The sequence below is a fragment of the Primulina eburnea genome, chromosome 10, assembly GCF_022965805.1.
Source record: "Primulina eburnea isolate SZY01 chromosome 10, ASM2296580v1, whole genome shotgun sequence".
NCBI classification, from domain to species: Eukaryota; Viridiplantae; Streptophyta; class Magnoliopsida; order Lamiales; family Gesneriaceae; genus Primulina; species Primulina eburnea.
The window spans coordinates 4,148,934-4,162,182 of record NC_133110.1 but is presented as its reverse complement, the minus strand read 5'-3'; positions in this window follow the sequence as shown (position 1 = coordinate 4,162,182).

Here is a 13,249-nt window from a genome sequence, read left to right as displayed (position 1 = left end):
CATTAGCGACGGTTTTATCCGTCGCTACAGTGAGCGCCGTCGCAAAGGTATTCGTCGTCGATTCATAATTAGCGACGGTATTTTGGTAAGCGCGGATTGAAGTAGTTTTGAAAACGTTTTTTTTTTAAAGTATTTTTGAAATTAATTTTAAAAATTAAATTATTTTTAATAAAAACCCATGACGTTGATTTTTCACTTGTTAAATCGAGGTTTAATAGTCAATCAATTTATGCCCTGTTTCCCTACGTACAGGGGTGATTTTTTTTTCAAATAAATGTACGTTACCTAAATTTAGCAATTAGGGCTCATTCATTGAATGCGCATGTGGTGTGGATGTGTTTAGAAAAAAAGGTAAATATAATGGTTTATTTCATCCTATCTACGTGAACATTGTCCCCATGATAAGATGGATGGTCAAGATTTGTCCATGTCAATATAGGACCCATTTTTGTTTTTTGAAATTGTATGTGTTGCAAGATCTTACTCGTTGAAATGAAGTGAACGTAGTGTCCGCATAAATAGGATCTCATCTACCAAATAAAATTAGGCCAGGTATTTCCACCACAATGCTTACAAATAAATAGCCCATTTACGTCAGAAAATGTCCGAGATCATGAAATAGGTGAACATTTGACAAGTGATAATGAGTTCGATTATTTCTATTAACACCTTCTCGTGAGTCTATCGCACAGAGCTTGCTCAGTGTTGTTTATCTGGTTAACGTGATTTGTAGGTTATTATCTTAACCCCGAAAGTTGCAACATTATCACCAGTTATAGTTTTTGGAAAAGTGACAAACAAGCATTTGATCTTACAGTTGGTATCAAAATCAAGGTTACATGTTTAATTCTCATTTATTGCAATGAGTGTAATTATTGAGAGAGATTGTAGTGTGCAATAATTGTCAATGCTGGTAGAGCAATCGAAACCTGGTGTTTTTGGTGCAATACAGCTTAAAATATTTGAGTTACACTACAAACGTTTAGTCTTAAAATTTTGAGTGAGTCTCATGTGAGACCGTCTCACGGGTCTTAATCTGTGAGACGGGTCAACCCTACCCATATTCACAATAAAAAGTAATACTCTTAGCATAAAAATTAATACTTTTTCATGGATGACCCAAATGAGAGATCCGTCTCACAAATACGACCCGTGAGACCGTCTCACACAAGTTTTTGCCTAAAATTTTTATATTCAATAATAATTTTGGATCATTAAATGTAATATTAGGCATAGTTTGGTACATAGGATAAGAGAGAGATTGATAAATAATCATCCTTCTCCCATGTTTGGTACCTTTTTAAAAAGCTCATGATAATATCATGGGCCCTTGATAAATAATTTTTTAGAAGGATAAAATATCCCTAATAGAAGGTGTGATAATTTTAGTTTAATGATAAAATACACTACAAATGACTTAATTACCCTCAATTTATAAATGATTTTTTTATAAATCTATGCTAGTAGGTAGAAATTAAAATCAAATAAATATTTTATTTATTTTTATATATTATATAATATGATAATTATATAAATGAATTCGAGATAATTATATAAATAATTTTTATAAATTTCAATAAAATTATTATTATCACTCGATTAACCTTAAAAATTGATATTTGACTTGACTCAAAAAATCAAGGGCTCAATTATCATATTATATAATATATATAATTAGGTAAAAATAAATAAATCATGCAACTACTATCGACACATGAACAGATAAAAAATATGAACTCAAGCAACAACTTTGAAATTATGAAATTTATTATGATAAGGTTAATTTTGTCATTACAATCTAATATATAAATCTAATCACTCTTATTAAAATCATACCAAACATCAAATATAATATCCTACATCTTATTTATCATTAACTTATCCTTATGTTATATATCACATGTTTATCCTATCATGTGTACCAAACTATGCCTTAAGGTACTATTCTTATGGTAGCATGGATTAATTCTAATTATTCAGAGAGGGTTACCAACCAATCATTATCCTCATGAGTACGTATTAAACAAAGTGAATGAATCAGGACAAATTTTATAACGTTGTATGTCGAACGACGAAACATAATAACAAATACATTTTTTGTGGGTAATTTTACTTGACAAACAAATTTAAATCTCAAGTAATCAGTTTTTTTATTTATTGTTTTAGATTCTAAATTCATCCTAATGTAGAATCATTTCAAATCCTTCATTCAAATACTCTCTCAAATTCGAACGTGAAATAAATTTAAATTTGTAACTTTTCCTTTAAAAATGTATTTAACTATAAAACGAGCATGCTTAAAATTGTATCAAAATCAAAGCATACTATTTTATTAATCAATAGGTCTCTTGTGAGACGGTCTCACGAATATTTATCTGTGAGACAAATCAACCCTACCGATATTCACAATAAAAAGTAATACTTTTAGTATAAAAAGTAATACTTTTTTCACGGATGACCAAAATAAGAGATATGTCTCATAAAATACGACTCGTGAGACCGTCTCACACAAGTTTTTGACTTTATTAATTATATAATATCTTGAATGAGATAAATGATATCAATAGTTAGTTTGATTTAAAATAAATGTTCTTAAATTTATTTCTACCCATAATTAGTTTCACTATCCATGTGACATAAAAATAGACAAATAAATAGCGAGATAGAAGTGTTGGGCAACAATTCATGCAGCTGTGCGCCCCCTTTTTAATTTTCACGTGAATTTCCATAATTGCCCATGTTTAAGACTTTACTTCCCCTACATATATATTAATAATAAGTATTTATCATTAAAATTACATAACAAATTATATATAAATAAAAATTTGAAAAATTGGCGTTGACATACCAAAATGATTATTATATTTATATGCAATTTTGTATTAACCTGCTGGATTTTATATCAATAAAATCCAATTTTTTTTACTCACCGACACATGCTAATTATAATTACTTTTTTTATATAAAAAATGAATACATTAGATCAATCATTCAGTCTGGTTCTTTATACTTTTTGAAGGGCCAATTCAAGATCTAACTGTATTCGTGCTTTTAATTTTTAATAATTATTAAAAAATGTGATAAAGTATTTTTCGAGGAATTAATGATACCGTCAGCTTTATTTTGGTTTGGAGTTGGCGGTGCAATGGTGGCTTCTGGTTCGTGTAAGCAGCAGATCCTGTTGAAGTCAAATAATAAGAAAATGAGAGATTGTCGTATCATGTGCTTATTAGTGGGCTAAAAATTATAATTTTTAGTTAAGGTGTAATTTTTTTTTTTTAATATGTGTGGCACCTCATAATGTATGTACTTGAATTATAATGCGTTGGGCTGTTAGACTTGTGAGTCAGTAGAGATGTGTGTCTATCTGATGGTGTTGTCTTATATTCTTAGAGATCGGTCATATCTTTTTCTTGACATTTGGCCATGTCCATAGCAGAGATAGTATTATCCGTGAAGATCTGATGTCATTGTTTTGCGGCATATCTAGCCAACCAGAACAAGTGACGTAATGTTAGCAGTTTGACGCACTAAAACTTCCCAGGAGTTCATCTATTCAAATATTATTCTCACTTATGCTCAACATCTCTTCCCAATAAGTATATATGAATATGCTTCTTGAGAGATTTGAACTAGTACCAATTGTTATGTTCAAACGCTTATCCTTAGACAAAAAGCTATAGCTCTTAGTCAAGACACGACTTTGTTTTTTGTATTTGTGACATCGTAGAATTCACATATTTGAATGCTAATGGTTATGACTGTTAGGCCCATAAATTCGGGAGGTGTGTATCTATCTGCTGTTGTTATCTTATATCCATTAAATATCAGTTTTATTATTTCCTACAGTCAGCCATTTTCTCAGCTGAAACAATATTGCTCGTTAATATATGATGTCACTATTTTACGACTCATCTATCCAACCAGATCAAGATCTACACTGTCAGCAGTTTGACGCACGAGAACTCCCAAGATGTTACTCATCTCAGTACTATTTTCACTTATGCACACTTAACTCAACATATATATGTTCATGACTAGTAGTAGCACATTTTATTTCAACTTTGAGACGAAGTTTGAGTTCAAGACTCAATCATAATAAAATGAACTCTTCCATAACTCAAAATAAAAGGAGATATTTTTTTCCAAATAAAAAATTAAAAAAACATTAAATTTCTAAATACATAAATTATATATCCACTTAAAATTGATTAAATTGGGTCTAAGCCGGCTTATACCGACCATAAGTGTGAAAATTTTAGTTAAACGAAAATAACCTATCAAACTCAATTAATTTAAAATTTTGGTTCGATTCATTCGATTTTTTTTAACATCAGTTATTTCGATTTGAATTTGGTTATTTAAAAAAATCGATTAAATGGAAATAACGGATGGCCTTCTCAATGAAATTCAATTTTATATGGGGACCATAATATTAGGCTTTCGATCAAAATTCTTTTATCCAAGGTTTTTTATTAATATATAATATCAAAATATGCTGTAAGAATCCAACGACGACAAGTATAATTATCTTTTCTCTCCTACCAAAAAATTTGAATATTTTTAGTTTGATTATTTTGATTTTAAAGAAAATTGGGTTTAATTAAAGTTTCAATTTGTCTGATTTGCTCGAAAAAAATGATTTATTTGACTATTTTAAAATTTTGTTCAATTGATAACCAAAATAACGAATGCAAAATACTTTTCATCTCCATTCATGTATATGATGTTTAAAAAAATTTATATTTTATATATTAATTCATCGAGACACACACATTGTATATATAACGAAGACATAAATGATATTTATGACTTGTTGGTGTTAGTTATTTGTTTAAAAATGACAAAAGTTTGTGTGAGGTGATCTTTTGGTCGTGTTTTGTGAGACAAATATCTTATTTGGGTCATCCATGAAAAAGTATTCATTTTATGCTAAGAGTATTATTTTTTATTGTGAATATCGGTAGTGTTGACCCGTTTTACAGATAAATATTCGTGAGACGGTCTCACAAGAGACATATTCTTAAAAAAAAATATGTGGTCAACAGCTCCAAGTGACTGCGTCACTGAGGTAGCTGCCAATTATAAGGGCTCACCGCTTGCATATCCTCAATCCTTTGAATTTTCTTGAAAATAAAACAATGAAATCTCAATCTTTTAGTGCAAATTTCTGGCTACATTCATCATTTCAGAAGAATAAGTAAACAAATAATTTATTTCCAGTAGCAATATTGCAAATTCGGGTAAAGGACATTTGCAATTTTCCCTCCATATCAATGCAAGATATATTACTTCTTTGCAATTTATTTCTTTTGCTATTACATGAGATTTGACATTATAAAAATACAACTAAAAAAAAACTGCAAAAGCAACAGTTTTGTGACTATATATTAGAAAATAATTAAAAAAGTAACGAGGCAATCAATTAATAGTAGGCATCACTAATTCAGTCGCTGCTGATGCTGGATGAACATACTAAGGCCATCCACAATAATAAGGATATTTCCCACAAATATTTGTGGACCCCCTAATCCACATCATCAGTCAAATATTTCTCTACTCAAATATCTCATATTTCACAACCAAATATTTCACACCAACCAAATATTTATGGATCTCACTGTCAATTTAATTAATATTTTATTTTCATTTAAATAAAATCATTTCACCACTTTAATTATTTTTATCTATTATTTAATATTATATTTTTTTATTGAAATGTAAAATTAAAAAGTTTAATAATTATATATAATTAAATAAATATTAAAAAAATGAAAAATAAATAAAAAATAAAAAACTACCCTACTCGACCCAAGCTCTTCACAGTGAAGAGCTTGGGTCTCGCTTTTGTGCTTGGGTCGTGATTGGGTCGTGCTAGACAAAAAAAAAACACGACACTCGACCCACCACGACCCAAAAATAAAATTTTAAAAAAATAGCAATACCCGGTTACAAATTTGTAACCGGATATTGTCGTGGCACACCATTCAATGATGTACAGTGGTGAATATTTAGATGGAACATATATTTGGATGACGTGGATTGAGTTATATCCACCGCTGTGGATGCCCTGAGTGGACAAAATTGGCTACGAGGATCGTACGTTTAAGCTTTTTGTCTGGACCATGTAGGAAAAATTAACTCCAAATGGTCAAAAAAGTTGAGGGCCCTTTTGTTTGTTTGATAGAATTAGGGTTAATTGGGTATCAGTACCCAATATAAAAGAACTTGTGTTTTGGTACCTGGAGAGAGAAAAGAATTTCAAAAATGCCAAAATTACCCTTGTCTTTCAATTGAATTTAATTGATCCCCGCGCTTTCGAAAATGGTATCAGAGCATGGTTAATTTATTTCAAACACAAAAATTTTATTATTAATAGTAACTAAATGTATGAGAAGGAGAATTTCGAAAAAATTATGAATCCGAACTTTAGTTCGAGAAGAATAATTTACAAGAACTATTCCAATATTTTGGGATATACACAAGTTCATCTAACTATTGTTAGATATCAGAAACAGGAGAACAAAGGTATGTTCCAATGGTGACCATCAAGTTATGGTACAGATCTGGTGGAAACACCAGACACATGACGGTATATGTCATTTATCAAGAAATGAAAGGATTTAGGTACCCCCGAAATCATTTCAATCTCTATTCCAGAAACATTAGTTTCCGAATAGATCTATTCAGATGTTCTATAAAACATCTGAAACAACTCATTGAATCAGGAAACTTATCTCCTGATGAAAGACAGCAGTGTTTGCAAAACCTTGCATACACAAAAGGTAGACTCTTACAGGCCGAGAGGACCAGATCTTCAATGATCTGTTAAATATGCCAGGGACTACCATCCAGTTCGAAATTGAAATTATTTCTCTGGAAATAATTCAACTAGAACAAGAATTACAGCGAAGTACATGCTTCACTGAACTCAGAACGAAAGGTATGCGTTTACAAGGTTTAAAGAACCGTAAAAACATACTTCAAAATCTACTCAGAAGAAATTCTTCAGAAAACAATGGATCCGAATAGACAGAAGATCCACGAAGGGAAGCAACAGCACCTTCAGGTAAAAATTTATGATTCAGAATAAATTTCTGGAGATAGTACCAGATTCCTCTAAGCTCTCTCTGGATCTTAGAGAAATACAGAAAACGGTACAAAATTATGGCAATATGCTATATTATGTACCTCAAAGAATTGAAAAGGTCCTAGAGAAACAAGAAGAAATTCTTGAAATCTTAAAGGATATTCAAACAAGATTACAGAAACTAGAACAACAACCAAGTTCTAGTAGAAGAACTTCAGGAGGATGGTTACCACCATCTTTTGGTACCGAACCTTTGTTACATCAACAAGGGAGGGCCAGAGTGGTAACAAAACCATTAACTGAAGAAGAAAAGATGATCAACCTATTCAAGTCTGTCTCAGAAAAGAAATTAATCTGATGACAACTTTAGAAAGGATTGGTCTAGAGGATCTACAAGAGCTTGCGGAATCTTTCGCAAACCTCAAAGTTGTAGATCTAAAGATGAACACAGCAGAAGGTGAAACACCACCTGCAATAACCTGGTCATCTTCTCAGGTACCACCAAGGGAAAGTATGGGATCTCATGATGTAAATATGAGAGAGTCTCAAACAGATTTCCATACTGGTGGAGGATCACACCCAGCGGGAACAAGGGCAAGGAAAACTCAAATTCCTTTGCACCAAACACCCTATGGGAAAACTGTTTTGGATCCTATACATCCTTACGGGGTTATGCTTAACCTTGATGTATTAGACTTCAAAAACAGAGAAGATCTCATAGACGATTGGACATCTGCTATGAGAATTGCAGCAGGAACACTAGATCTCAACAAAGAAGGATTCATTAAACTTTTGGAAATGAGTCTGATGGGATCAGTAAAGATTGCTTGGGACATGACTTCTTTAGAAATGAAAGAATCAATCCTTGCGGGAGAATCTCTTAGTGAGATCGCTGGAAAAATGGCTACCCTATTTAAAGCACACTTTATAGGGGTAGACTATTTCAACACTCAAAATACAGAGAAGAAGAAGAAATACACTCAAGCTCTGTATAGTCTTGAATTACATGATATATGTTTGGTAGATGAATACATTATGTTATTTACCAAATATAGATGGAATTCAGGAGTCGAAGAAGATATAGCCATACAGCTTTTCTTCGCAAAAATGCCGAGCCCTTGGAGAGAAATGCTCATAAGGGAATATGTACCTGGTAATCCAGATACAATGGCAAGAAGAGCCTCTTTCCTTAAAGGAAAATTGGCAGAATGGTGTCACATGGCAGCATTACAAAAGAATTACAAACGACTAAGGGGTATCAACAAAAGAACTCCTTTGTGTTGTAAGGAAAATGATCTTCCAACAATTATTGGAAGTAAACCACAAAAGCATAAAAGGAAAAGTTTTAAGACTCATCCTTATGCACGAAGTGGAAGAAGTTCTTGGAAACCAAGAACCGTATGGTCTAGACAGAAAGCCAGATCTTATAAATCTGGACAAAGAAGCGGACCATCAAGAAGTAGGATATCATCCCAGGCATCGAGTTCATCTCGAAGCACAGGAAGAACACCTACAAAGAAAACTTTCAGAAGAGCTCATACGCGAGCCAATGAAAGTTTCAAGGATTGTAATTGCTGGACATGTGGAGCAAGAGGTCATATTTCGACCAACTGTCCAGAAAATGAGAAAAGAGGTATTAAACGCTTCGATCCTACACCGGATATTGAAGAAGCAGTTTATTACCAGGATCTTATTCAAGTATACCGATTTGAGGACATTGCCTCAGATGAAAGTATATATGAAGAAGAAGAGGTCTTAAGTCAGGAAGAATCTGATGGAACAGAATCGGAATCTGACTGAAGACGAGGTGTTTCGACACGAAACACATGAAGATCTGTCTGGATTTTTCAGCCAGACAACAATATCTCATAACATGGTTCAAAGAATCATGAGAGAAAATCCGAGCCTACAGAGATATCAAGGTTTCTCTGCAGGACAGGTAGAAAAGTTCTTAGGAAGTCTTGGCCTAAGAAACAGAAAGCATCATCTAATCTATAAAGTTTCCAGAAGGGAAATGGCAATCCCGATGGAACTTACAGGAAATAGAATGGAGATGCAGTTAATTCCTTCCGAAGAAATTAAGGAGGAATTACAAAAACTCAAGATAGAAGTAGCAAGGACTATGTCCTGGATTCATATAGGAGCAATCCAGATTATGATAAAGGCTACTTTCAAAGAAGGGATAGATTCACCAATTGATATCGCCATATGCGATAAAAGAATGGGGAATCTACAAGATTCAGTACTGGGAACAATCTCAGGAAACCTCTGTGCAGGAAAAATTGTAGGAGTAATCTATCCAAGGATAGCCTACAACCTGGCAGATCGAGATTTCAGCCGAGCCTTGACATTACATCAGAACTTCAAGGAAAAAAGGTTGATGAAAGAAGGTAATAGACCATATTCTATTACCTATCAAATTTCATATGCTCTATCTAATACACATCATTCTGAATTGTTTATTAGAAACGAGTTTATTGAAATCCCTGAGATATTTGGAAAAGTTGCACAGGCAATTTATCCAGAAAGAATTGAGTTTCCTTTAATACAGGAAATAGACATCCAGATCCAAGACAAACCGATTCTACAGAGGAATCAAAGTCTTAAACTGGAACCAAGAAGACTATCTTTTCAAGGAGATAGGATTACAAGTTACAGATAGGATAAAAAGCCTGTCATAGAAAACCAACAAGAGCTGAAAAGTTTTTCTACAATAGGAAAACTTAGATGCCCAGAAGGGTGGAAGGAAGTAGAAATAGTATTTGACATTACAAAGCAAAGGAATCAATTTCCATGTAATTCAATATACTATTTGGAACAACAGATGATAGGAACTTACCAAGGACTGATTAATATCGGAGAATTGGAGGTTCATATTCAAGGAATCTCAGGAAAAGAATCAGATCGACTGATTCTTGGACTAGAGTTTCTCGAGGAACATAAACCTTGGAAACGTCTAGAGTATGGAATGGAGTTTATGGCAGACGATAAAATGTGGAAAATCCAATGACCACGAGTCCATTCTCCATATACATTCCAGTAGGAATGTTGTATGAACAATATAAGGCAGAATACTTTGCTGCATATATTGATTCAGGTGCTGGAATATGTACAGCAAAACGAGGAGTTTTTCCAATTGATTTGGAAGAAGAGTTACCCAAGATTGCTGGAAGAGATTTTTCCAGAAGAATCCTAATCTTATGCAAAGGGATTAAGATGACTGAAATCATGATTGGCGGTGCTGGACAAACACCTTGGTACAAGGTAAAGACACCACCAATTTATTTTCATGATACAGGAGCTGACATATTGTTAGGAAATAATTTTCTACAAATGTTCAAATCCTATACACAAGAAAATGAGACTAGAAGATTAGTGTTCACAACACCATGTGCCCACAAAATCATAGTCCAGAGACTTAGGGAGGCATTTTACAGAAAATTGCCAATCCAGTTTCGCAGCAAGCGTGGTGATTCAGGAAAACTTCTGAAACCAAAAATGAAAGATTCAAGACGGTTTGGAGAAACAATGCTCCAGTTAAGAGCAGATAAGGAACTCCAACCAAAAGATATAGAATGCCTTAAGATAACTCTACACACAAATGAAGTAGAGTTTGAATCCAAGGTATCACTGGAAGATGTCAAGAAGAGGATCAAAGAAAATTATAACGAAGATCCCTTGGCATGGTGGGACAGAAATCAACTCAGGGCTTGCCTTAAGATTAAGGAAGGCAAAGAGTATGAATTTGTCCGTTGTAAGCCCATCCCAATGAACATCATTGATCAGAGGGATATGCAGATTATAATCAAGGAACATTTGGACCTTGGATTAATCAAAGCAGGTATGTCACCATATAGCAGTCCAGGTTTTCTGGTAAGAAATCATGGTGAAATCAAACGAGGAAAACCCAGATTAGTTATTAATTATCAAGAAATTAATAAGATTCTGGAGTTTGATGGGTATTTTATACCGAGTAGAGAACACTTGATTAGTTGCATTCGCAATGCCAAGATATTCTCTAAATTTGATTGTAAGTCTGGATTCTATCAAATTCGGATGCAGGAAGAAAGCAAGAAATTCACAGCTTTCTCCACACCTCAAGGACATTATATTTGGGAAGTATTACCAATGGGATTGGCTAACTCACCCCAGATATTTCAAAGAAAGATGGATAATCTTTTCAAAGATTATTTCAAGTTTATGTTTGTTTATATCGACGATGTTTTAATAGCATCCAAAGATATGAAGGAACATGTTAAACATTTGGAGATTTTCTCTAAGGTTTGCAAGAAAGAAGGACTGGTTTTATCTGAAAAGAAAGCAGTCATTGCTACAAGAAAGATTGAATTCCTCGGAATTGAAATCGATGAGTCAGGAATAATTCTGCAAGAACACATAGTGGAAAAGGTGCAGAATTTTCCAGAGAATCTCAAAGACAAGAAGCAACTTCAAAGTTTCTTAGGGGTTGTTAATTTTGCTGGGATGTTTATTAAAAACCTAGCAAAACACAGGAAGGTGTTCAGTCCATTATTAAAAAAGGATGCTAGATTTATATGAACAGACGAACACACAAAAGCACTTATCCATTTAAAGAAGGTTTGCAAAAATCTTCCAAAAATGGCTATTCCTCAAGACGAGGATGATCTGGTATTATATACCGATGCCAGTGATCATTGGTGGGCTGCAGTATTAACAAAGCTCACACCAGATGGAGAACAACCATGCAGATATTGTAGTGGGTTATTCTCAGATGCAGAAGCCATAAGATGGCATATCAACGAAAAGGAATTTTATGCAGTAAAGAGGGCTTTTGAAAAATGACCGTTATTTTTACTTGCAAAGAAATTCACTTTGAAAGTTGATAATACCCAAGTTAAAGCCTTTTTAAGGAATAGAATTGAGTCTAAACCTGAGAAGGCTAGATTATTACGATGGCAAGCTTTATGTCAAAATTATATTTTTGATATTGTGATAATAAAATCTCATGAAAATATTCTTGCAGATTTTTTAACAAGAGATGGACAGCATTGACATTGATGCTATTATCAAGATGCAGAGGCATTTGAGGGAACACCTTGAAATGCTTCAAACCGAGTTCAACAAGTTAGCTGTTAACGCAGAAGTTGCGGGAAGGCTACAACAAGCTGATAAGAGAATTGTCTCTGATCGAATTACAGGATGTTTACAGGCATATACTCAGTTATGGTCTGTAACGCAAAGGCCTATCCTCCAGGGCATTGAGAGACCACTGGTTTCTCAAATGGAGAGTTTTCGAGTACAGGACTCTACACCTGTAGCGGGGGATTCAAATACCCCTTGCACAAGTGTTAAGTCGGGATCATCACGAGATGAGTCGGCTGAAACAAAAATTGAGACTCCTGATCCTTATCTTGAGTCCTCAAGTCAACCCTTCACCTCGGGGATTGAAGAGGGAGAGATCAACCTTAGGCCTCGTATTGACAAAGGCAAAACTAAGGTTGGTACTAATGAAGTTACAATTTCTCCATTTCAGGTTTATCAACAAAACTGGGAGAAATTAAAAACAAGAATTGGCATTAACCCAGCTACCAACAGGGTTGATGTTTCAGGAAAATACCCAAGGGTATGGATGAAGCCTAATTCATATCCTAAGGAGGTTAAAGCTTGGTATGAATTTGGGGCTCTTGCCTCAGTTTATACTACATCACCCAGCTTTCCGGAGATTTCATGTTTACCAAAATGGATCCAGGAAGCGGTTCACGAAACTTGGGCGAATAATGATTATTTGTCCAGAGGAGATATTCTGGAGTTGTATTTTTTCAGTGCAGCACCAGAACCAGCAGGGAAAGGCACACATGAAGCCTTTCATTTCATCAAGCTAAGGAGGCCAGATTTAAATATCCAGAAATTCATCAAGGACCCTCCGACAGAAGAAACACCCCTGGTGTCTTCAATTACCGAAGATGATATTTCTACCAGAAGAGCTTGGGGTATTTGGGTCTGTCTCACTGAGATGGACAAAGTCAAGTTTCCGTTCAAATTCTACAATCATTCAGTGAACGGATCATTCCTGTTAAATACCATGACAGGAAAAACAACAAGTTTTGCAGAAGATCTATTTGAAAAGAAAAGAAATCTTTTGTGGAACAGCAAGCTACCGGCAAGTAAAGAGACTCGCCG